The 6,126-nt window shown below is 46.0% G+C and overlaps 1 long non-coding RNA gene across 1 annotated transcript; it reads left to right on the top strand.

The window, feature by feature from the left end:
- Positions 1-889: 889 nt before the first annotated feature.
- On the top strand, positions 890-4,174 carry LOC123377046. The gene is made up of 3 exons (XR_006582051.1): positions 890-1,082; positions 2,869-2,991; positions 4,105-4,174. It is a non-coding gene; the product is annotated as an uncharacterized LOC123377046 (long non-coding RNA).
- Positions 4,175-6,126: the final 1,952 nt, after the last annotated feature.

The following is a 6,126-nucleotide window of genomic DNA, read 5'->3' on the forward strand; positions in this document are numbered from 1 at the left end:
AATTTGCATACATTAAATACAGCTCCCCTTCCTCTTCACCCCCTCCCCTCAGAATAACAGCTCATTATAGTGCTGCTGGGACTGAGGAGTCCACGGCTCTGGAGGGTATATTAATTTACCCAACACATGCTGTGTAGGTTTTTATCACTTGCCGCACATTGGACCTGATATCTTTGAAGTTGTTAGCGCCTCCAAGGGCCTTCTGCTGGAGGTAGTGGAAATGGAAAAGAGAGGAAAAAAAGAAAAGCCTGGAGGAGAAATGTACAGGGGAAGAAAGGAGATTGTTTGGTTTGTGTTAATACTGGGAGGAAGAAAATGAGCAATGCATAAACCTCTCCCTTTGTGTCAGAATAGGGCGTTTTTATTATTCTAAATGAAATGTAACCTCTCCCTGGGGACTCAGAACACAATGCACAGGCGGGGGAAGTGAACCAACAGACTCTGCCGGAGGAGATGTTCTGTGGGAAAGCTAGTGGGGGGCCAGCTCTGCCCACCCACCTAGAGACAGCAAGATTGTGGGGGTGGAAGCTAATCATCAGTTAATGCCTAAGCAGCTACCCATATGGGTTTAATAGTGAGTACTGAAGGCATAAGCTGGTCCTCTGTTTGGGGGGAGGTGGTGTGGCCTAGAGCATAGATCCTCAGGAGAACTGGATTCTATTCCCTGATCTTACACTAGCCTGCTGGGTGATCTTGGGCAAGCCATGTCACCTCTCCATGCCTCAGTTTCCCCATCTGTGAAATGGGGATAGCTGTGGTCTCCTTTGTCAAGCATCTTGAGATCTACTGATGAAAAGTACTATATGACAGCTAAGCATTATTATTAGTCATGTGAGGCACTCAGCTACCACGGTGATAGGCAACCTTGTGAAAACACAGGATGGATACATAGTGTGTGACATCCCTTTCTCCCTCTTGCGTAAGCACAAATTCAAAATGTAATTTGTTGCAATTAGACCTAGTTGCAAGTATCTGACATTTCAACAAACATTTTTTGCCAAACATTTTTCATGAAAAAGTTCTTTGCCCACTTTGTAGAGCAGTCCGCAGTTTTGGAAAATTCCAAATGTTGACAAGAAAAGGTAAGACATTTTTAAAAATAAAATTTGCAGAACATCTGCATTTTTCTGCCACCTCTAATTACAACAGGAAATGTTGTAATGATGCCAAATATTCCTTTGAAAGAGCCTTTAAAGAGGGAGTTGAGTAAAACTTTTTAAAGGAAATGAATCAACTGGAATCCAGGTTGATATACTGTAAGGGAGACACATCATGGAGGCGCGTCACAGTGTGTCTTTGGTCTTCCTCAGCCACTGTCCCACCAAATCTTGTGAAATGTGGGGTGCTCCACAGAGGCATAAAGCTGACGGCTCCTTCATGTTGAAGACATTTGGAGCTGAGTAGAAAGAAGAAATGTTTTTGCTATAGAAACCAAGGAAAATGAGAGCTTAGGGGACAAAGATGAGGGTCGCCCCAGGTGGTACTGAACTACAGACATACTTGCAAAATTTTGGATAATATGAAAACATTTTGAAACAAAGATTTTATGCAGTGAAATGAAAACCTAGCTGACAGTCATCTGGCTTTCTGGAGTTACTTGCTAATGGCAAGTTTTGTTCTGCAAGAATACCATCAAAAGTAATGGGTACCAATTATTATTATTGATATCACAGTAGCACCCAGAGGTCTCAGTTCATATCAACCCTGCCTGTACAAACCAAGAGAGACGGTCTCTACCATTGAACTTGTAATCTAAAGAGATAAGGAAGACAGGCACAAAGAAGGGAAGTGACTTGCAGATCCAGGGCTAGAACATAGGTCCACCGCTCTATTCGCTGTGCCACCTTGCTCTCTGATACTCTTGTATGTTTCTCAGATACATACAAAGACAGACATCATGTCTGCTTGGTGGCTTCCCCTTCTAGGGGAGTTCAAGACAGCTGTCTGGCTCCAGTCCTTAACAGGAGACTTAGGGGAACCCACTCTCATGATGGCCAAGCATGTCAAACCAGTGACCTCCAGTGTATACTCTTTAGATCTGGGGGCCCGTGGTCATAGTTTCCAAGGCCAGAAGGGACCATTGAGAACATCTAGTCTGACCTCCTGCATAGCACAGGTCATAGAACTTCCCCAAAATAATTCCTAGAACAGAGCTTTTACAAAAATATCCAATTTTGATTTAAAAATAGTCAGTGGTGAAGAATCCACCACGCCCCTTGGTAAGTTGTTCCTGAGGAGAGTGAATGAGGAAAGGCTCTCGAGGTAGTTAGAACTCAGAGGGTTGTGACCCAGGGAAGGGGGATCTTTGCCCCAATGTATCAGAAAGATGTAAATGATGAGCTTTGATTTCCCATGGCCAAAGGGCTAAGAACAAGACGGTTCTCATTTTATATGAGCCGGTTTGCTCTGCCCTATTTCCAGTGCTGATTTGCAAAGGGGATATTGTGAAGCAGGGTCTTGAGAGGCCACCCTGCCATGGAGGATCTTGTGAAAGCTGATGAGTGAGGTATCCGGGCTTGCTAAGTACTGGCTGGCCCCACTGATGGAACATGTTTCCATGGCAAAAGAACAATGCCTCCCCTTCCATCCAAGAACCATTTATTACACGATACGTTTCAAATGTCTCTTTGGGGAGGGAAAATAAAGCAAAGCGAAACAGATCTCTTTTGCTGCATGGCAGCCAGTGTTCTACCCCATAATGTATTAATTATCCCTGTGCTTAGGCAGAGGGGAGGAGATGTCTGGAACAAGTGCCAGCTTCGCATTCCAAGCTAAACAGTGATGAATTTCTAACATCTTTTCCCAACATAAAATGGGCAATTAATTCATCAGGAACGTTAATTGTTAACTGTTGTTTTCCCCCACTAGCTTCCTCTCTCTGTTTACATGAAACACGGGGACGTGCGAGGAACTGAGGAATAAGAACCGGTTGGCTGAATCCTAGCACAGTTCTTTTCGTCTTTTCGTCTGTCTCTCTTAACGTCCTCTAAGGTCAGAAGTTTTTCCTGGTCTCTGCTTCATCCCCTGAAGGGAACTGTACAGATTAGATGCTCAGCTGGTGCAAATCGGTGTCGCTCCATCAGTGTCAGCAGCTGAGTATCTGGCCCTAGCTTTTGGAGACTCTCTAGCCTCCAGACGGCACAGGAAGGAGAATCATCTCACTGGGCCTTCTCCTTGCAGAGAGAAGCCCACTCAGGGAGGAAGGACTGGGATGAATAATGATGACTGCAAATACTGCCTGTGTAGAATCCAGAGGCTCCAAAGCACAGGAATCAAATGCTCTTGCTCCACCACTGTCTAGTTCTTCCTTGTTTACATTTCTACCCAGCCAAGCTGTAGATCAAGCACGAAAATCTAAATCGTGCTGTCTCTGGACTGTGGGTGGTGGGTATCATAGGCAGGAGGAAGCTCTGCCTCCCAAAACAGGCAGGCATGGCCCCACCCATGCTCCACCCCCAGGTCCCCCTCTGCAGCTCCCCCTATGCCGTGCAGCCCGCCCTCGCAGCGCTCCGGGGCTGGGGATGCTGGGGCCGCACCACCAGTCCTCCCGGCGCTCTGGGGCTGGGTGGGTGGGGGAAAGCTAGCCTGGGGCAGGGGCTGATGGCTACAGTGTGTGGGGGGGTCTGGGTCTGGTGATGGGGAGGGGCGGGTCCTTGGGCAGAAGGGGCAGGTCTGGGAGCTAGCCTCCTCCAGTCAGCAGTTCACACACCACCCATGCTCTGGGCTCTGCTCAGTGAGCTACAGAGATATAAAGCAAGCAGTCTGAGCAAGCCCATCCATTAAGGGGTCCTCTGTAAAGGATACAGGGATAGAGCCAAGGATTAGAAGACATTCAGTTGTGACTGTAGCCATCTGAACAAAGCAATGCTTCTCCCAGGCACAGAGTGTTGGGGGGACCCTTACTGAGGCTATACTTCCTATAACTCTGAACCTGCCAAGGTTCAACTGCAGGACTCCAAGACTTTATGAAGGCTTGAAACAAGGGACACTCAAAAATTATTTGTGCAGGATACTTAAAATGCATCAAGATCCTTCCATTTAGTGTCACTGACTCTCTCTATAACCTCGTTTTTCTTTATGTCTGACTTAAATAATCTTCAACAGGAGAAGAGAGGAATGTGGAATGGAGGTGAGATTAAAACGATGCCCCCCAAAACGAGGGACTTTTGAAAGGTGAGACCTTCCAAGGGAGGTGGGCTAGAGGTGTGTGTGGGGGAGAGGGCAAGGCTTTCTGAGGCTATATTTTGAGGGAGACTCTCTCCCTCCATTTAAATTTAACACCAACCCCTATTGGATTATAACACCTCCTTCTTCCAATTCCAAAGGCTTGTGCAGGATTCTGGAAATAAACCTCATATGGGGAGTTGGGAGTCATTTAAAAATCTCTCTCCAAACACACAGGCCTCAGAAATGTGCCAAACAACTGGCAGCCAGCTGGGGTCCTGTGAGCACTGCTTTTCATGCTGACCAGAATTGTTTCATTGTTCCCTTGTGTTCCCCCATCTGGCTTTTGCATTGGCTATTGATTATACTGGGCTGTCTTTTTGTTCTGTGTTTGTACAGCACCTAGCACAATGAGGTCATGGTCTCTGATTCCCCTATGCGCAATTGCAACACAAATAAACAATAACACTAACAATCTAAAATGGCCTTACAGGTTCCGTACCTCACTCCGTGTTGCATCCAGGGGCTCTGCTTTGGTGATGCAGGAATATTTATGTTTAAATATCCAGGGCATACAATATTGCTGGTCTTATGTTTAAACACCAGGTTTAAACAAATGCTCCCCTCTCAATTGCTCAGCCTTTTTCAGACCTGGTGACTAAACCCTGTCACGAGGACATTTGTCTGAATGGTTCAATGAATTTGCTCGGGCCATATTCCCATGCCTTCTCTGGTCACTGTCCATGAACATTCAAGCAGTGAGATATTACTGGCGAAGATGTTAATGAGAAGTGAATTTCAAAGTCACATTCACAGATTTGCAGTATTACCATCGCAAACATTTAAAAATCTTAATATTGGCTTGAAAAATGTGATTTTTAATGTATATGGAATTTTGGGTTCTTTTTCTTGGCTTTCTGGTTTTTGAACCTTCAGGAGTCACTCTTTAAAGATTTTCTCTGCCACCAAGATGTCCAGAAACTTATTTTCTTTTCAGTGAAAACTGAGAATCTCACATAATCACATGACTCCCTGAGCTCAGGTATGGCCTTGTTACCTTTGTGGGTATGGTCAGCAGAGACACTGAGTTTTGGTGTCAAGTATCAGGGGGGTAGCTGTGTTAGTCTGGATCTGTAAAAGCAGCAAAGAGTCCTGTGGCACCTTATAGACTAACAGATGTTTTGGAGCATGAGCTTTCATGGGTGAATACCCACTTCGTCGGATGCATACCCATTTCATCGGATGAGTTCTTGGTGGGTACAGAAATGGAGCTGGCCTCACTCCTAGAGCTGGCTCCTCTTGGGAATGGTCTAGGTAATATTGGCAAAGTGGCATGGGGAAACTGGCACTGATTCCTGTGCTCTCCCCTACTGTCAATGCAGACTTTCCTTCTCCAGAGCTGCCAGCCCAATACTTTTCAACAGCACTAAAAAAACACACCTTTCCCCATGCAGTCCCCTCCTCCCTGTTTTGAGCTATAATTGGTACCAGAAATGGAGGCGTGCGGGATATGAAAATGTCCAATACAATTGGCAGATGCAATAAAGTCAGAGGGTTGTAAAATCTACATTTCCCACTTCATTTTGTGTTACTGAATCCTCTTGCTAATCTCTAACCGCTTGCAAACATTGTGGTAGTAGAGTGTGTGTTCACCTTATACACTGCAAGGGAAATACATTGTGCATTAGACAGACCCCTTCATTTCAGTGGTGTTTCCCTCTGCTTTCCCGGCATATCAATCTTGACCTGTAGCACCTCTTGCTAATGCAGTCTTCAGCTTCAGCCCCATCACAGCTCCTCTCATGTTGCCTTTTTTTGTCATTTTGTTTTATCCCCCCTAAGGAGTGGGGAGGTTGGATCCTGCCCCTGGGGCTGGGAGGGCGCTGCAGAGCACCTGCCCTGGCCTGGTGAAGAGGGGAGCACCAGAGGGGGTGGGCATTGCAGAGAGAGTCTGCAGTAACA

The sequence above is a fragment of the Mauremys mutica genome, chromosome 9 (assembly GCF_020497125.1).
Source record: "Mauremys mutica isolate MM-2020 ecotype Southern chromosome 9, ASM2049712v1, whole genome shotgun sequence".
NCBI classification, from domain to species: Eukaryota; Metazoa; Chordata; order Testudines; family Geoemydidae; genus Mauremys; species Mauremys mutica.